This window comes from Sturnus vulgaris, chromosome 19 (assembly GCF_052056855.1).
Source record: "Sturnus vulgaris isolate bStuVul1 chromosome 19, bStuVul1.hap1, whole genome shotgun sequence".
Lineage (NCBI taxonomy): Eukaryota > Metazoa > Chordata > Aves > Passeriformes > Sturnidae > Sturnus > Sturnus vulgaris.
Window position 1 is genome coordinate 1,441,679 of NC_142261.1, and position 19,428 is coordinate 1,461,106.

The 19,428-nt window shown below is 46.4% G+C and overlaps 1 long non-coding RNA gene across 1 annotated transcript; it reads right to left on the minus strand.

The window, feature by feature from the left end:
- Nucleotides 1–7,558: 7,558 nt before the first annotated feature.
- On the minus strand, nucleotides 7,559–13,842 carry LOC148221611 (uncharacterized). Its single transcript, XR_015807666.1, has 5 exons — nucleotides 13,704–13,842; nucleotides 10,769–10,812; nucleotides 8,683–8,755; nucleotides 8,132–8,194; nucleotides 7,559–7,717 (listed from the first exon to the last, which is right to left on the minus strand). It is a non-coding gene; the product is annotated as an uncharacterized LOC148221611 (long non-coding RNA).
- Nucleotides 13,843–19,428: the final 5,586 nt, after the last annotated feature.

Genomic DNA, 19,428 nt, shown 5'->3' on the forward strand with positions numbered 1-19,428 from the left:
CTGGAAAGATGAAGAAGAGCCCATTGGAGAAACCTGGCCCCAGCTGAGAGTGCTGATCACGTTTGAGGGTGGGATTTGTTGTTTTGCAGCCTGCAGGCAGTGAGCTAATTGAGATAATTACCTGTCCCAGGTGTTAGCAGTGAGGGAGAAGCAGGGCCCTGCTGCTTGGCCACCCTGAGCATCCCCTGGTGAGCTCGGTGTCACCTGGACCTGCCCACACCTGGCCTGCCTTGGAGGAGCCAAGGACCAGTGCCACTAATTCGTGCTGCAGCACAAAGGAATTAATTGTAGGAATGAGAGCTTGTGCATTAATTAGGGTGAGGGGAGCAGAGAAAGGGGGAAAGGCAGGATTTGTGTGAGCTGGGTCAGCCCAGGAGCTGGCAGGTGCTGTGACTGGAGAATTCCTGATTGAGCTTTAGTGATCAATTCCTTTGGACCTGCCTCCTGCTGCATGATTTGGTTTTGGTGAGAGGAATATGCTCTGAGTGAAGAGGCAGCTGCCTCTCCACATTCATGGGGAGCACAGGTCCAAAGGGATGTCCCAAAGGTGGCTTTTAGAGGCTCTTCCTCACCTGCCCAGTGCCAGGGAGAGCTGCAGAGGGAGCTGGTGCTAATGGGTGTCCTGAGGATGTCACTGGAGGTGGCTCCTGTGACAGGCACAGTGTCAGAGCTGTCTGTTTATATCTAATATTAATGGCTCCACTTGGGCAGGATCCAGGCTGTCAGCAGGAATGTCCCCCTTGTTCATGTGCTGGGTTTAAAGAACTGCACTGCCTGTGCATCTCTTGATCAGGGAAATACTGACTGGTGAGAGCTCCACACCAAACAAACCTGGCCTAGGAAACCTCAGCCCTCTTTCCTTCATTTGTGTTCTGAGCAAACATCACCACAGAGACACCACGAAGTTTCTGCAGAGACACCAGAAGTACCCTGTGTGCTGTGGGAAGGGGGGGATGAGGCTCAGGGACTGAAGGTTTGATTTTTTAAGAGGCAAACACCTCCTGTTCAGTGTGCAGCCCCCATTAACTCACAGCCATTCAGTGCTGACCCTGCTGATTGCAGAAATTGCAGCAGAACGTGAAGTGGATTTTTTGGGAAAACAAAGGCAGGCCCTGAGACGCTCAGAGCAGAGCAGTGATTCCTGTGCTGGGGAAGGCTGGGTTCTGACCTGCTGGAAATCCTCAGACAATCCTTTCCCACTCTTGAGTTTCTATTTTCTGTCTCCCAGAGTTTGCCTGCCTGGATTGCCAGGCTCTGCAGGGCAAGGATTGGTTCTCATAATGTTTGCTCTGCCTTTCATAATAGAGTCTGGCTCTCAGGTGGCTGCTATTAATCATGAATTATGTATTAATGGTAATGCTGTGGAGTCAGCTCACAAAATGGGATGGTAACTGACAGGGATGAGGGTTACAGGCTGGATTTTACAGGTGTGTGAACTGTGCTGGGGGGGATTCTAGGGCAGGAACAGCACAGAGGGAAGGCACAAAAAAAGGCTTCATGTTTTATGTAGCCAGTTTGTGTGCTCTGTGACTCGGAGAGGGATGGAAGATCAGTTAATCTGCCGTGCAAGGTCATTTTAATGATGGAGGGAGTGCGAAAGAGAAGGCGACTCTGAGGTTGTAACTTGGAGGAGTTGCTCCAGAGTCAGCTCTTGTGATGGAGCTGCTGGCACAAACAGCTCAGGAGTGGCACAGAAATGGCTCTGGCACATATGGGAAGCTCTAGGGGGGAGACAAAATGCAGATTAATGTCTGGAGTTTGACACAGATACCAGAATAAGGGAAGGGAGAGGACACACAACACAGGGGGAAGGAGAAGGAGAAAGCTGCTCCTTGTTGTAGATTCCTGCCATCCGTGGGTAGCTGCATCAGAATTCTGATTTAGATTTGAGTGTGAGCTTCCTTTACCATGGAATTAATGAAAAATATTATAAACAAGGGGGAAATGTAAAAATGAGCATAGATGAAAACATCTGATACAACATCAAAGCAGAAAAGCAAGGCAGTCTGCAAACACCAACATTAGCAAGTTCTGCATGAGCAGGATCACTTTTCCTGGAAGAGGTGTCCTGGAGAATGGAACAAAGCAATAGCTGGTACTGAAAATATTTGGAAACCCAGTCAGACCTGAGAGCCTGAATGTTCTCACAGGTCAGTTAACAAAAACCTGGGCAAGGTGTGTATGAGCACACTGGGGCCGTTTGAAACCATGGAATTCTTGCACTCTGCCTCGAGCCATGGGCTGGTTCAGTGAGAAAATCATCACCATGCAACTCGCAGAGATATCTCTGTGAGAATTTCCAACCAAGCTTTCAAAGCTTAGGTTGGGGGAATGCTGTGCCTAGAAATGTTGGCAGAAATGGGCCCAGAACACGACCTGCTGCTTATCCAGGGCTTTTGGTTCCATTTTTTCCTGAATGTGTGAAGGTAATAATGACAGTGGCTCACTCAGGCAGCCTGCAGCTCACAGCCACCTCTCCAATCGAGCTTTTGTGTCCTGAACTCGATCCAGGCTCTGGCTGCTTGACACCACCTGGCACAGGAGAGGACAAAAACCACAACACTCATGTGGTGGTGAAGGTGGCTCTGTGGAAAGAAATCTCAGTGCCAGCTGCAGTGGAACAGGCACAGGGAATTGTGGAATAAACAGAGGAAGCAGAGGAAAAGTGTCCTGGAATGGGTGCTGCCCCCATCCCTGGCTGTATCCCTGCTCAGTATGTGCCACCACACCTGCACAGGGACAAAAATTTGCAAGGCAGAGAAGATGCTCAGAGGCAAAATGTGGCTTAGAGAGAGGGAGAAATGAGGGCAGAATAGAGCTGGAGTAGGTGAGAATTGTAAAATTGTGAAGGAGATGCAGGGAGAGAGAATAATTATTCTTTATTTCTCTTTGTGACACAAGGCACAGCTTCCCAGTGACACTGCCAAGCTGTTGGCCCAGCGTTAAAAAGAGGAATTAATTTTTATTTTTTTTTTAAACAAATTGTGATTAAACTGCAGATCTTGATACCACAGGATGTTGTCAAAGCCAGAAGGATTAAAGGTGTCAAGAAAATTCACGGGAGCTTGGCAGGGTGTGGGTGGTTCTTAAGGAGAATGGTCTGGTGACATTTTCCAGCTGAAAAAGTCACGGAGCCACGGGCTGCCAGAGGGAGCTGAGAGGCCTTGAAAGGGTTGGCATCAATTCTCGGGTGTCCTGCACACTTTTCTGGGCTTTATCCCTGCCCTGGGAGGGACAGCCTGGCCCTGCTGCCCCCAGCATGTGACACTTGGGGATGTGGCAGTGCTGGGTTAGCTCTGCCCTCTGCTCCCAGAGTTCTTCCCCAACCTCACTGATTCCACCCTAAATCCCAGCTTTGGTCACCAGCTGGGCAGCAGAGGTGAAGATAAAACTCTCTGATCATCTTTGCTCCCAAAAACGTAACTCAAAACCGAATTTTTCCTGCTGTGCTGTGAGGATGGAGACGTGGCTGGCTGGTGAATAACGATGACAAATAGCAGGATGCCATCTCCGCAGGGCTGGGACAAACTGGGACAAACTGGGACAAACTGGGGGGCTCTGGAAGGCTCCTCACTCGCACGATTTGGGGTAGTGGAGGTGCAGGATATTCCCTGGACCCTTTTTTCCCCGAGGGAAGCATCTTAACCCCAGTGCTGTGCCCCAGCTCCGGGCCAGCCAGCGCTCGGCAGCCAGCGGATGGCACTGTTGTTGCAAGGAAACTTGGAAAAAAAAGGGAAAAAAGGAAAAAAAAAAAAAAAAAAGAGGGAAAAAAAAAAAAAAAAAAAAAAAAAGGCAAGCCATTTAACACTCCAGAACTGTTTGGATGGAAGTTTTCCATTGAAAACAGTTTTGCCGAAATGGAAACGTTTCACGGCACATGTCTGTTCTCCATGAATTTTTAATGGAGGAAAATGTAAATTAATCAGTTTGACTTTATAATTGCAGTATAGCTTGGTTTTCCTTATTGTATTGAATCGCTTTATTAATTTATATGGCTACACAATTCCAATAGAATTCTTAATTTTATAGGGTTTGGGTTTCTTTTTTTTAAATCCTAGCGATTCAAAATCTCAAAAAATAAAATAGAATTGCATTGTGGAAAAGCAAGAAACATTTTGATATTTTTTAAAAATAATAATACCAACAACTCTAAACTGCTGTCCCAGAAAAAAACATCATTTTTGACGTTGAGGGTGAGACAAAACCACGTTTCTGAAGGGTTGAATTTTGTATGGGCTGGGTGATCTGGGTTTGGATTGGCTCTGGATGGGTCTCCTTGCCAAGAAAAATGAAAAATGTGCTTGGGGAGCTGGTCCATGGGGCTGCCATGCAGAACGTGCTGCAGGACATCTCAGAGCATCTTCATCACCCTGTGCTGCCAGGCACGGTGCCACCAAGGTGCCACCAAGGTGCCACCAGCCCCTGGTGGCTCTGTGAGCTGAGGGCAGGACATGGGGCAGCAATTGCAGGGAGTTCTGGATTTTTTTAAAAAAAGAAATGCTGGGGTGTGAGCAAGGGCAGCTGTGCTGGGGGATGCTCACAGGCAGAGGAGCTGAGAGGCAAAGGAAATTGTCACATTGGAGAGGCAACACCTTCCCTTTTTTAAAAAAAAGGATTAAAAACCATCCCAGTTTATTCCTCTGGGGCTTGTGTGTCATGGCCAGCATGAGAGCATGGGGCTGCTCTGCCCTGCCAGGGGAGAGATTTATGGGCACTCCTCATTGCAGGGAGCCCAAATTCCCCATCCTGCCATGAGCAGAAGCTCCCAGAGTTCTTCCAGACTCCCGTGAGCAGAGCAGAGGTTTTGGGGAGCCCCTGAGAGGAGGAACAGCCCAGGGCAGGGCTGGATGAAGGCAGCACCATAACTGCACTGAGCCATGGCCATCCCAGCAGTGCCACTGGCAGCCCCACACCAGGGGTGTGGGGGTTCTTCTTTTCCCACCCCACTGAAACCCAGGTCCCCAGTGAGCTCAGGAGGAATTCCAGTGGGAAATTCCAATCCCAATAAGCGTGAGGATGAACCTTGGTTGAGATCAGGGCGTGCAGAAGGAGCTCTGGCTGTCCCAGGGGAGCAGCACAATTCCTGGTTTTTGTTCCTTGGAGGAAGCTGTGGGATAAAGAGCAGCACACAGCCCCTGGTTTCTGTCTGACACACTTTGGTGGCTGTGTCAACACTGCAGACAGAACCAAATCGTGTTACCAGCCCTGCCAGCTCTTAACCAGCACTGCAGAGTCCCCTGTCCTCCCCAAATGAGGGAGAGAAATTCACACTGTAATATTAATAACTGTGGGGGCCTTTAGCCTTTAATAATTAACAAAGTGCTAACTGTGGCTGAATGTTCCTTTTTCTGATTCCAATTACAGACCCATTTGGCCCAGGCTCAGCTGAGGGAAGTGCCTGAGCAGCAGTGCTATAACAGAGACCCAGAGCTGAGAGAAATTGTTCTCCTTTGGCCCACACAGTAGATTAAATAAAGCTTTGGGCTCCAACGGTGGAGAAGCCAAAGCATCAGGTGCTAGAGAAGAATAAAACACTTCTGTACCCCAGCCTTTCCAAAACAGGCCCTGCTTTAACATCAGAGCCAGCTCCTGGAGCCTGCTGACAAATAACCTCACCTGGTCTAAGGTAAAATGCCATGTTCCTTTCAGTAGGTGACAGCTGCTCATGCCCTTGCCACTTTCCCCCAGTGCTGTGCTGAGTAGGAGTCTCCTGCTCCTATTTTCTGTCTGAAATAGAGTTGCTAGTGCAGCTCTAACGAGAAGTTCAGCATTTGGAAAACCTGCTATGATCTCTGCAAGGTGATTTACAAGCCTTGAATAAATGTTGTGAGTGTTTTGCTGCACCACGGTGCTGTTCTGGCAGCACTCCTGCTCCCCCAGACACTGCTGCTGGCAGAGAGGCCAATCCACCAGGCACAGCTTCAGTGCTCCTCAAAGCCTGCCTGCAAAGGGCTCTTATGCAACCAGAGGGAAGGGAACCAGAGAATTCCAAACTGTGGTTACCTAGCAGCTAAAGCTGAGTGATGGAGGCTGCCGTGGGCTCTGCCTCTGCTTGTACAATCCCACATCCTTTCCTTTCCTTTCCTTTCCTTTCCTTTCCTTTCCTTTCCTTTCCTTTCCTTTCCTTTCCTTTCCTTTCCTTTCCTTTCCTTTCCTTTCCTTTCCTTTCCTTTCCTTTCCTTTCCTTTCCTTTCCTTTCCTTTCCTTTCCTTTCCTTTCCTTTCCTTTCCTTTCCTTTCCTTTCCTTTCCTTTCCTTTCCTTTCCTTTCCTTTCCTTTCCTTTCCTTTCCTTTCCTTTCCTTTCCTTTCCTTTCCTTTCCTTTCCTTTCCTTTCCTTTCCTTTCCTTCCCTTCCCTTCCCTTCCCTTCCCTTCCCTTCCCTTCCCTTCCCTTCCCTTCCCTTCCCTTCGCAAAAACCAACCCAACAAAAATTAAAATAATCAGCTTTTGTTGGCATGGCTTCCCATCCACGTTTAGATTAGCTCAGGCAATTACAGCAACAAGCCCAGAATTAATCAAAAGAGGCCTGGAATGGGCTTGGATCTTGTCACATCGTGGATGTTTTTAATAATTGGAACTCTCAGAGTTATGAAATGAGTCTTGCCCAGTTCTTGGTGCAGTGTTGGGTCTCACTGTGTGGTGTGGCCATTGCTGTGCTCTTTTCCAGCTGCCTGTTGGCAATTAATGAACCTCTCAGGGGATTCTCTGATTTCCAGATTGTTTTCTTTCCATTTCAATAGGAGGAGTTGGGAGGTGGAAGCAGAGTAGGGACAAGAGTGAGAAATTCTCCTGAATTACTCCTGAGTAATGAGGGATTGTAAATGGGATTTTTTCCCTGAAAGCAGGGAGGAAATGGAATTTACCTTCCTTTGCAAGCAGGGAGTTTTCAGTCAAAAGCTGAAATCAGGCATTTTCTCCCTATTTCGATTTAGATTTTATTTTTATAGAGGAATGGATGTATTTCATGGCCACCCTGTCTCAGTTTGCCTGCAGGGTTTGTTCAGGGTCAGGCTGTGCCTCCCACGAGGGATCCCTGCTCACCACCAGAGCCTGGGAAACAAATTGTGTTTGCCAAATGTCCTGGAAAGATTTGGGCCAGGAGAGCTCCAGCCACGGAGGAGAGCAGGGGAAAAAAAAGCAAATAAAGCACAAAAGGCATAATTGCAGTATTTGAGAATTAACATCATTCTTCATTTTGGTGGTTTCAGCTTTTCGGGGAGAAAACAGCATTTTCTGCAGAAATGTTGCTTGAAACTGAAATTTCCATTGGAAATCATGGAAAAAATCTCTGATGGATCTGTGCTTGCTCCTTCTCTGTGTTTCATAAACAACAACTGAAACTCTTACCAGTTTCAACAGCACAGAGTGTTGCTGGCTGGCTCAGTCTATAAATATAAATAAGTCCAATTGCAGTCACAATTCTGTTCTGTGGAAACATAAAAACCATTGGAGTGGATGAAAATAAGGAATCTGGGAAGGGTTAAGCTGTGAGGATGAGCTGATGATTCCAAGAGGACATGAAAAATTTTCAGCACTTGTACAGAAAGTGAAAAGAAAAGTTTTTCAGATGTTTTTTATTAGAAACTCTAGTTAGGAGAAGTGAGTACTCATATTTATAGGAAACATCAAAATAAAGACAGGATTGCTTCACACATTTTGGACATTTTGGTAAAGATCATTTTTTGGTTTCTCCAAGCTTGTTCACCCATCTGTGATCTCTTCAAATGCCATTAATTGAAGATGTTGCACCAGTAGTGAGAAAAAAAAAACCCAACAACAATTTGTTTGAAGGGAAAAAACCAAAAATTGCTTGTCAAAGTGAGACAGCAGAAGAAATGTGACTGAAGAGTGCAGGAGACAACAAAACTAAAGCTCAGAGGCCACCAGGCTCATTCCTGAGTGTCTCAGTGTCCCTTTGCTCCTCCAGATTATATTATATTATATTCTATTCTATTCTATTCTATTCTATTCTATTCTATTATATTATATTATATTATATTATATTATATTATATTATATTATATTATATTATATTATATTATATTATATTATATTATATATTATAATTATATACATCTGGAACTGCAGCTCAGTTCCAGAAGGAATCAAATCCATTTGGGATTTTATTTTACCTGCAGGAATCCCAGCACAATCCTGGTTTCTCACTGTGAGTGTGGAGAGCAAAGTTCAAGTCCCTGTTCCATGTTCAGGTCCCCAGAAAAGGGAAAATCAGGTGAGCTTTTGTTCCATGTTCTGAGCAGAAATCCCAGCCCACACTTAGCCAGTTTTCCCCAAAAAATTAATCAAAACCAGCCTTTTGTTCCTGAAAATGCTTTTTGTGAGAAAATACTCAACCAGCTTCACTCTGGGTACTGTGGCATTAACTGTAAATAATAATTATGAGGAGAGGATTTTAAAAAATCTCTGCAGGTTCTGATTAGGATAAAGACTGAGATTAAACTTGCCTGGAACACTGGAAAACAGTAGTTAAATTCTGTGATGTGCTTTGTTATGTCTGTTCCTTGGCCATGAAGACCTCAGAAAAGAAGGGGATTAGCAAAAAATGCAAACCAGAGGGGGGAAATTGCTCTTGAGGAGAAATGTGAAATTATTAAACCGAATTTACCCTTGGTGAGAGCAGGGCTTTCTTTAACTTTGAGATCTGTGGCACGAGATGTTTTACCTCGATTTCCATCCCTATCTTTTGAAAAGCCACAAGAAGGTGCAGGTCACCACCATGGAAAGTCAGGAGACTCCTGAGGAAAAACAGCCAGCAGAAATTTTTAAGGTAATTAATGAAGAATAATCCATGAACAAGTCCCACAAAAAATGCTTAGGAGAGGTGGAGAGTTCATCTTTAACCCTGATCTCTTCTCCCTGCAGAATCTTGCTGCCACCTTATCAATATTTTAGGAAAGAAAGAGAAACCTTGTGCAGCTGCAGAGGCAATTTGGAGGGATTAAAAATTTATCCTGTTTTTAACAAAGCTTTCAGCAGGTGCTGGAATCACTCAGTCACAGGTGGGTGACCTGCACAGTTCCCTTGTCCTGTGCTTGGAACTGGAGTGGAGGTCCTGGGAATTCTCCTGTCAGAATTCCAGCCACAGTGGGTCACACACCTTGCCAAGAAAAGCAAAAAAAAAAAAAATCAAGTGTAGGATGGAAAAGTGACATTTTTTCCTTTCTGGTTCCTTTTGGAGCTTGGTGGTGGAAGAGAGTCAAGCAGGTTATAGCAGGCTTTGAATTTGGCTCAGTAATTAAAATGGCTGATTAACATCAGTTGAAAATCAGAATTTGGGCTCTGCAGGAAATCTGGACAATTCCACGTTGATTTTCACTGTAGAGTGGAAATAATGTGAAATTTCTCTCCAAAATATCCCCCTCACCAGGAATTTTATTGAAGTGAAGAAGGAAAATAAGAAACCTCCAGCTGACAAACCAAAACTTTAATTCCTAAAAGCCTTTCAAACATTTCCCCCCATTTGAAAAATTCCCTTCTGGTGCTTTTGAGTGAAATTTCGTTGTGATGATGATGTTGAATGGAACATTTGGCTTAAACCAGGCAGGTGTAGAGACACCACCTGGGAGTTGGGGAGGTTTTTCCTTTATTTGCTTGGTTTGTTTGACACTGGGACAGCTGGGTGACAAATCCCTGAGGGAATGCCCCCCCCCCATGGCCAAGGACAGAGCTTTGGAATTTTCCCTGCTCTGAAGAGAACAGGCTGGATGTGACCCAGATGGGCTGTGCAGGGTAACCCCATCCCTGTGTTTACAGAGCTGCTTGTCATTCCCAGCCAGCAGAAATAATTGCTTTTACCAACACCAATCATCAGAGGCAGCAGAGAATCAGCAGATTTTCTGCTGGGCTCGATCAGAGATCTTGTTGGGACGTGGGAAAGTTCTCATTGGGAATTGCTGGTGGAAAACCAGCCTGGGAACCATTTGTGCTTGCCATGGTTGTTGTCCTTAGAGCCTCCTGTGAGCACACTGGGGTTTTCAGGGATTTAATCTGGATTTAATGTTGGTGGGAGAGGTTTCTGGGTGGAGAATGGCCCAGCAGGGAGGGATCAGCCTGGGGATAAGAGCTGGGATGTCAGGAGAGCCAGGGCAGCAGGGATGTGTCCCTGCACACAGGAGAGTTTTTATCCTCAGGGGAGCAAACTCTGTCCCACGGTGTCCATCAGCTTGGATTGTGCCCCAGAACAGAGCAGGAAAACAATTCCCAGCTCAGAGAGCCCAGGGGGAAGGAAATGCCCTCCCTAAATCCCTGTCTGGGAGGAGAAATGCTCTCCTGGCCATGGGGAAGGGCCCTGGTGTTCCACACATCCAACCTGCAAATGGATCCAGCCTGGGGAGAAACAGCCCAGTAAAGGGGGGAAAATACAAAACTGGTATTTTTCAGAATCAGAAAATTCCAACTTTGGACCCCAGTGCTGGGCAGGTTTGTGCAGCATTTGTCACAGGTAATACTGGAATCTATTCCTGACTAAACTGTAAATTATTGCTGCCAGAATGCCATCGTGGTGCTGATGAATATTTCTCCAACAGAAGAGAAACAGCATGTTGATTCTTGAACCACAGAAAGCTATAATTGTAAGTTAAAATCTGGCATGTTGTTTAAAATACTAAATTCTTTATCTTTCAGAATCTTTATAATTATACATCTAAACCATCACTCTGAATACATTTGCAAGTGTTGTTCCATTTTTAAGATCTTCCCCAATTTAAATATCAAGGCCCGAGAGAAAAACGAAATTAAAAAAATCCTACCTGCACAGAAAGCAAAGCCCATTCTGTTTCAAAGCTATTCATTCCTGTATAGTTTAAAAAAAAAAAGAAAAAAAAAAGAAGAAGAGATATAAAATTATAACACTTATTTGAAATGTCTTTTCTCACACAATAGCAAATGTTCTGCTCCTCCTCTCACTATAAAACCACCATATCAAATACCTTTTTTCATGAAATTATAGAAGTGCTGGGAAAAAAAAAAAAAAAAAAGAAACATAGAATATTAAAACTTCTCAGCTTCAGAGATGCCAAACTGTTATCAAGGACTGTGAGAGGCTATAAATTGTCAGAAATATTGAAAGGAGAGTGGGGAACAAACCCAAGCTTTGACAAGAGCAGGATGATAACAGCCACTGGCTCTTGTTCACACCCCAGAATTTCAGCAGAGATTATCAGGCTCTCAGTGCCTCGTGTGGAGATGGATCTGACATGGATCACACTCTGATCTTTGGCCTGCCTGTTATTATGTGCAGTTATGCACTGGAAGAGTTTTGACAAAAATAATAATCCCCCATGTGGGGCTTTCAGGAGCAGGGACTGTGTCAGGCAGGTAAATCACACATGCCTGAATTAGCTCTGCTCTCCTCTCATGTCTGGATGTAAGCAGAGCTCTTGAAAATGCAGAGCTTTGAAAGTTTGGGAGGCTGGAGGATCTCTCTGGTGCTGATCTCAACAGGAAACGTTGTGCCAGGAGGGAAAAAAGGAATCAGACATTGCTCTGCTCTGCAAAGTGTTGTGGCTTCATGCTTTAAAATGGCATTCTGAGCATGGAAGATGAAGTCAGGACTTGGTTCATGAAATAATTTCTACCAGTGGCAACTGGGAGCCAGAAAGCAGAGGGGAGAAGACCTGCAGATGTTCTTTCAGATCTTTTCCCTGATCTGATTTCTGACCCCATTGGGTTATCTATAACCCAGTGGTTAAATGGTAACAGTCAAAACGTGTTGGGAACCTCTTGTCATTGTAAATAATTGAGACACTGGTGCATATTTACATCTTAAATCAAAAATTCCTGGTTTTGAAAAGCCTCCTCAACGCAGCAAGGCTTTAGTGATGCTGAGTTAATTAATAATTAATAATAACAGGTTTGCTCTGTATTCAGTGACTCTTGAGCAAGGAAATTCATGGAATTATGCCCTGAGGTTTTCCCTTGCTGCCTGTGCCCTGTGTTCTGGCAAACCCCCGGGATGTGCTGTCCCTTCCCTCCTCCTGCCCTGCTTCCACCTCCCTGCAAGGGGAGTTTTTCCCTGTGGGAGCAGTCGGGGCTCAGCCCTGCAGGGAATGGCAGTGGGGTGACCTCGGGGTGGTGTTTACCAACAGCAGCAATGGATGGTGCCAAGGTCAGGGGCAAGAACGTGGCCAGGATGTGCCTGCAGACATCCCTGTGCTTTCCACACAGGAATTTCAGTCTCCTGTGGGCTCACAGAGGCTGCAGACCAAGATTTCAGCTCTCTGAATTCCTGCACAGGAGGGAAAGGTGCAGCTCCTGGAAAAATCCCATCAGTGCTGGTGAGAAACCTCACTGCCACTGGCCATGAATTTTGTGACAGCTGCTTTTGGGGCTCAGGTTCATTGATCACTGACCCTGCAGCCCGAGAGACAATCCAGGGAATATCCCAAATGTTGTTTGTGTGCTCCTGGTACAACCCAGGTGCTTTTGGCCAGTTGGAAGAGGAGAAGACACCACCACACTTTGCTTAAAGAGAAATTCCTTCAAAGTCCTGGTGCATATGAGCAGTTCATGGGAAGGAATTGAGCTGAAATGGTCCTGCAGTGACATGCTTGATTGCTGAGGAGAGGAGATGTAATGATTTTGGACAGCAGCTGTCAGGGTTAAGAAAGTTATTTGTTCCATTGGTTTATGGCACAGACTAGTAGTATTTTATTGTCAAACAGAATTAGTTTTATATCAAGAAGAGTGATTACTTGGGTTCACTGTGTTTGAGATTAAACTTGATGATTTCATGTCCATTATTGATTTAGGCTTTACATTCAGAGGAGTAGTGGTTTATATTTTACTTAAGGGGATTTGATCACAGTAGATGGAATCTTCAATCGTTTCTGCAAATAAATTAGTAAAGTTGCTGTGCCTTTTACAGTAACTGCAGAGGAAAAGTGAAAGGGGGTTTAGCTCAACAGAAAAAGGGCAAAAAGAAGATGGCAAAAATGCTGCTGAGCTTTTGCAGAGTGCAGGGGACGTGGTGACACCTCAGTGCAGAGCAGCAGGAAGCACCCAGAGGATGCTCGTGTGGCAGCTCCAGGGCCAGGTGATACCGGGGTGCCAGAGCCTCAGTGCCCTTGATCTCCCCTGATTTATCCTGAAATGACACCAAAGGACAGAGGGACATCCAAGGGGCTTTCCAGGGCCAAAGGAGGGCCAGGTGTGGGTGGGATCTGTAGGAGGCAAATGTGGAAAGTGAGCAGTACCTGTCACTGAAAACCTCCCCTCTGAAACCCCAGAAATCACACAGGGGCTTGGAAGGGGAGGAACCAGCCCAGGGTCCTGCCCTGCTGCTGGAAATGTGCAGCCAGGAGAGGACAGATGGTTTGTGGACAGCCAGGGACAGCAGAGCATCCCTGCAGCAGGAGGAGAGGAGGGATTGCCCGGCAGCACTGTGAGGACCAGGGAGGGACAGTGTGGGTGTCACCCACTGCACCTCCACCCCGAGCACCCTCCCAGCCCTGCCAGCTTCACCCAGAGCTGCCACATCCAGGCCCTCAGGGCTGCAGCTGCTCTGGCTTCCCAAAGCTGAGCTTTGCTGGGCTCTGCTCAGACACAGCTCTGGGGTTGAGGCTCTCACACTGTGCTGGGCTTTGGGAGCCCTGGGCTCTGCTCTCTGCCTTCCTCTGGCCTTGTGCATTGCCCTGTGACCCAGGCACTGCTCAAATGCCCATTTTTAAAGGTATTTAGACTCACCTGACAGCTCTGTGCACAGATTGTCACCTGCAGGGTTACAGGGCCCTGACTTTGCCAGCATCACCCTGCAGCTGCCCCCAGATCCCTCTGCCTGCAGCCAGGAGAGCCCAGAATGGGATGTGCTGAGCTCAGCCCCAGCTCCCTGGAGTCCTCCTGTCTCCATCCTGCCCCAAACATTGCCCGTTACCACGACACGGTGATGCAGGGAACCAGTCTCGTTTGTGCTGTGCTCCCTGTGCAGAATGCAGGGCACAAAGCCCTCTGCAGTGAAACATTCCCAGTGCCAGGATGGATGGCAGCTGATGCTGCCAGGCCTCAGGTAATGATGTTTTCCCTTCTCTAGCTGGGGTCACTCGCAGTTCTTTGCTCTCTGCAGTGTTTGCTTCGTTAGGGACACAACAAAGCTCAGTTCTGCCCTGTCTGCAGTGTCCCCAAGGGTCAGGTGTTTACTGCCTCATTTTTTCCTGAGTTTCAATTAGTGCCCTTTGCCTTTTGTCCTTTTGCTGAGAAAAATCTGGCTCCCTTTCCTTTGCTCCTTCCCCTGCAATGCTCACAAACATTGTTAAGGTTTCTGCTGAGAGCCTGGGACTGCTGGAGGCTCAGCAGAGCAGCTCTGAGCTCCCTGCACGTGTCAGCCCCTCCATCCATTGCTGCTCCTGCCTGACCTGGCCTCACACTGGGGCATCCAGCACTGCAAACATTTCTCCAGGTGTGGCCTCACCAGTGCTAAGCAGCTTTTCTGCACTTGAGAAAAATGTCTCCATTCCAATAGAGAGAGAAAAAACGAGGAGAATGCAGATGCACGGCTTTGAAACTGATTGGATGCATTCAGTGAGATGGGTGTTAAAAAGCTGTTGCCAAGAGCATTTTTTAAAACTATTATTATTTTTTACTAATATGGGAGTTTGTTTGTCATTTTAGTTTCTCTGTCCAGTGAACTGGTTCATATTTAATGGCTCACTAAGTTATGCCTACAATGGGAATGACAGAGCATGTGTTTTCTAATTTAGGTGTATGGACAAGTGCCCTTCTTTGCTGGAAAGAGAACAAAGCTCGTGTTGCTCAACAGCAAAGTCACTGAAGCAGGTGCTGCCCAGGATGGGTGGCTGTGTCTGTCTGTGAGCTCTGAGCAGCTCCTCGTGCTGATCAAACCCTGCCAATGTGGCCAAGCTGTGCCACCTGATGGGCAGGACAGGACACAAAACATTTGGGATGCTGTGGGGGACGTTCCCTGGGGGTTTTCAGGGAGGTTTAAACTTCTCCACTCCCAGGGTTTGTTAAAGGGATTTGGGGGTGCTGTAGGGGGTGTCACAATGTGTGCAGATGCCAAAGGCTTTTTGGAAATCTGAGCAGCTTTTTGCTGCTGTCCCATTCCCAGCTGGTCTGGAGCTACTGTGTGTATATATATATATATATATATATGTATATATGTATATATATGTATGTATGTATATGTATATGTGTGTGTATATATATTCTCTCTCTATATATATATATTCTCTCTCTATATATAAAATATATTATGTGTATATATATATATAAAATATACTATATCTATATAGATATATCTCAGAATATATACATTCTGATAGCCAGTGGATTCTCACATTGCACACAGGTGACTCAGGGCACCAGGCTCTGGTCTCCCCCTCGTTTCTCCCTCCCTGGGTGCTCCCCTTCCCCTCCAAAGGCAGCACTGGCTCCTTTCTCTGGGGCTCTGCACTGTGGGAAGGAGCTGCCACAGATTTTGGTTTTGGTGAGTTCATTTTTTTCCTCACTTCAAAGCCAAACCACCCTGCCCATGAAGACAAGCCAGGTGTTAAACCAGGCAGAAACAGATTCAGTAAAAATCACATTAAGTAACAAGGAGATCTGGCCCACCTCGAAACATTTCCCTCATTCCCCACAGCCCCCACACTGTGACTCTGTTCTTCTGTTTTCTCTCTTTACACCTGCAGGTAATTGCATGATGTATCATTTACAGGGGATGATGCTGTTACTCACCAAATGCCAACCATTCCCAGCTCCTGTGCTGGTGTTGCTACCTCAGTGTTTCCAGCTTGCATTTTTTATTCCTTGGCAGGGAAAAAAAAAAAAAAAGCCCTGCTTGTCTAGTGCTACGTGTTATTACCTTTCACAAAAAGAATTTCCAAAAATAATGGCAGGAATATTTTTTTTTCCTTTAAATCCATGAAAATTGCCAATCCTTTAACTGCAGAAACACCTAAAAGCTACATAACCTGCAAATATGAGGCATTTAAATGTGAGTCATAACAGCTTTCCTAGCACAACCTGTCCTCTGGCTTGAATTTTTGAATTTGAGGGATGTTGTTTGCTAGAGGCTACCCCAGCTCCTGGGGAGAGGGGGATTTCTCTCAGGGAAGGGTCCCTGCTGAAACAACAGCCTGTGACCACAAGCAGCAGGGGATTAATTGTAGGGAATTAATCCAAATGAATGGTCAGTCAGAAATACAGTCCTGGCAAATAAAGGGAAGCAGCTCCCCTACAAACCCCATTTTATTGACAACTCCCATTTTTTGGGTTGTTGGTGTGCACAGATCAAATTTTCATTTCGTCAAATTATGACAGACTCCAATTTTCATTTAAACACTCGACATCCTCATGAGTTCCAGTGACCAAGAGCACAACGAGGTGAGACTCAGAGACAAACCAGCAGCACAAATATCAGTGTGAGCACACAGTGAGCCCCTGGCTGTGCTCCTTGAGCCAGGGGACCCCTGAAATGAGGCTCAGCTCAGTGCAAGCAGTGCCTCAGGAACTCCTGGGTGGGGAAAACTGGGAAAGGCAAAGCCTGGCTGGTTTTGGGTTGCTTCTGGTCAAGGATTTTCCCCCTCTGCTGCCCCTGCCCCTCCCAGCCACACCTGAGCACAGGTGAGTCCCCTGAGGATGCTCAGGTCTGTGCAGCACCATTCCTTCACCCACTGGAGAAGGAATCAGGAATTGGATCAAACCCTGCCAAATTCCCATTGCTGCTGTGCTTTCTGCTGGGTGTGTCAGTGGAGGGAAATGCAGGCAGACAGGATGAACTCTTTTCAAATCAGGGGCTGCCCTGAGAAACTTTGGTTTTTAGAAGCCTGAGCTAGGGGAAAGCAGCTTCTGTGGGGCAGCAAATTAAATGGCTTTAGCAATGTGCCCAGGTTCTTCTGGCACAAGCCCTAAAAGCCTGCAATGTTTTGCCACTCTGCATTTTGGTGATGTGATGTGATGTGTGTGGTGGTGCTGTTAAACCATTTGTTTAGTTACAAGGATGCATTAGAGGTGGCTCAAAGCCAAAAATGAGCTTGAACAACTCAGTCCTGCACAGGCCAGGTCTGGCTGGGAGTAAACAGAGACACCCCACACCACATTTACAGACAAAGGAGCTCATTTGATGCGTTTATTTCCAGTAATGCTGCACCTAAACAAGTGTCTGCCCCTCCAAGCTTTCACACTGTGAGTGGAGCAGTGTCTGCATTTGCTGTGCATGGTTTTTTTGCCCATTCTGTGGCAGAGATGTCAGTGCACACGCCCTGCTCAGCTTTGGTGCCGTTTGCTGACTGATCTCACTGCTCTGGGCTCCAGCAGTGTCAGAGCTTGGTGGCCACTGCCACGAGCCAGCAGCAATTCTCAGGTTAGATTTTTTTTTTTTATTTTTTTTTTTCGCTGAAGCCTGACTTTCCTGGCATTTTTGTGTCACACACAGGGACCTTCAGGACACTGAAATAACTTCAGTTTAGGCTGAGACCAAGAAACAAAGAGCAGCACACCATGGGAGTGTGTGTGTGTGCCCTGGCTTTTGTTTTCTGTGGCACCACCACATGAGGCACTCAGTGCCATCAATCTTTGTGGAAATGGCCAAAGACTTTTCATTTTAAAACCCTGCTGATTAAAAAAAAAATTCCTAGAGATAATTCCATGGTATAAAGAGTGTATTCTGCACTGCCTACCACAGGTTTAAATTGGAGGATTAAAAATATCCATTCTTCATTCCCACTAAATCCTAAGCTCCTTATTTGGTTTTTGTATCATCACATCCCATTGTTTTTAAATAGACTAACCCAAGATTATCAGAAGGAATGAGACAAGCCTTCATCTGCATTGGTTTAGGAATCCTGATGCTGATCCAGATGTTCTTGGAAGCAAGTAACACTGTGATGCCTCTGAGAGCTTCAGAACAGGTCTCAAAACATGACCCACTCTGCTTTCATTTGTTAAGCCAGCTGCCTCTCTCAATAAGACAGCTCAATTTTATTCCCTCAGAAAGCAAACTTTTGCAGAAATTGGCCAAATGGATCACTGGAATAGAAGGGAAAAGGGATACACAGTTATGCTGCAAGGACAGCATGGAGAGGGTGCAGAATTGCTGAATTTTCACACTGGCTGCATTTTCAGTGCCCAGAATCTCCTCAGGCTCACAAACCCTGCCCAGTGCAGCCCTGAGCAGCATCTCTGGCTCATGGTAGTGATGGCTGGGGAGGCTCCCTGGAGCACAGGCTGGCCAGAGTTAAAGGAATAAAAAATTTATTAAAAGGCCTTCCAAGGATTCACCTTGGGCAGGGCAAGAGCCCAAGATGGACCCAAGTCAGGAGTTTCACACTTTTATCAGTTCTGGTCCCTTCCCACATTGGGGTTCATTGTCCAATCCCAGCTCCAGGCTCTGCAGTCCCATCCTCCCAGATTCTCTCCTCAATTCCCTGTTTGCACTTTTTGGGGCTGGAGCTGCAGCTGTCCTTGGCTGTGGGGCTGGCAAAGGATTGTTCTGTGTGCCTGAGCTGGGAGGAGAGCTGGGAACACTTTGTGTGGAGTTCAGAGTCACGCACTAAGGCAGCTCAGAACCTGGGAAATGTGAAAGCTGGAATTTAAGGCACCAGTGCAGCTGGAGGTGCTGCTGATGGGAGCAGCAGGGGCTGGGTTTGTGTAACACGAGGACTCCCCCAAGCTCCCAGACCTGGCTGTAATTGTCTGTCTCTGGTCCTGGCTCAGTCCAGCTCCTAACAAGACCAGTGGGAGTTTCAGCTGAGACAGCCTTCAGGATCTGGCCCATTTAATTTGTGACAAACACCACTCTGCAGGTCTCCTGCCTGCCAAATCCTGAGGGCTCCTGGTTTTGGAAGAAAAAACCCAATTGTATTTGTTGGGCTGTTTCTTTCCTGGATGGATGCAGGTAATTATTTCCAGTGCACAGGTATTGGTAGTTAAAGTGTGCCCCTTGTCAGGTGTTTTTTGGGCAGTTCAGTGTGTGTGTATGGATAAAATATAACTGAAGACAGCTTTTCTGGGAAGGATCTTGGATACCTTCAGTTATCCTGAGCAGAGCACTGGGTCACTGGCAGCCCTCAGATGCTGCTATAAGGGGATGGGTGATGGCCAAACAGAGACCAACCAGAACTGCCAGGACACAAAAAGTGTCATTTCTAAAAAACATTTCTTATTCCAGTGTTTAGAACAGCAAGTGGGGACCGACTGGAATCTGTGCCCAAACCATGCCAAAGAATTGCTTCTCTGAGGCACTTCCTAAATCACATTTTTCAATCCATTTATCCAATTGACTTTGTATAAAAACACATTTCAACACATTAGAAATTACAATAGTGCTCATTAAATCCTTCAGGTGGTGTTAAATTGCTCCCATGAGTACAAAGGCAGCCCTTGGCTTTGCAGTGAGTTTGGACAGGCAGATCTCAGGTGTGGGCAGCTGGAAGCAGCACAAGGGGAAGGAGGCAGC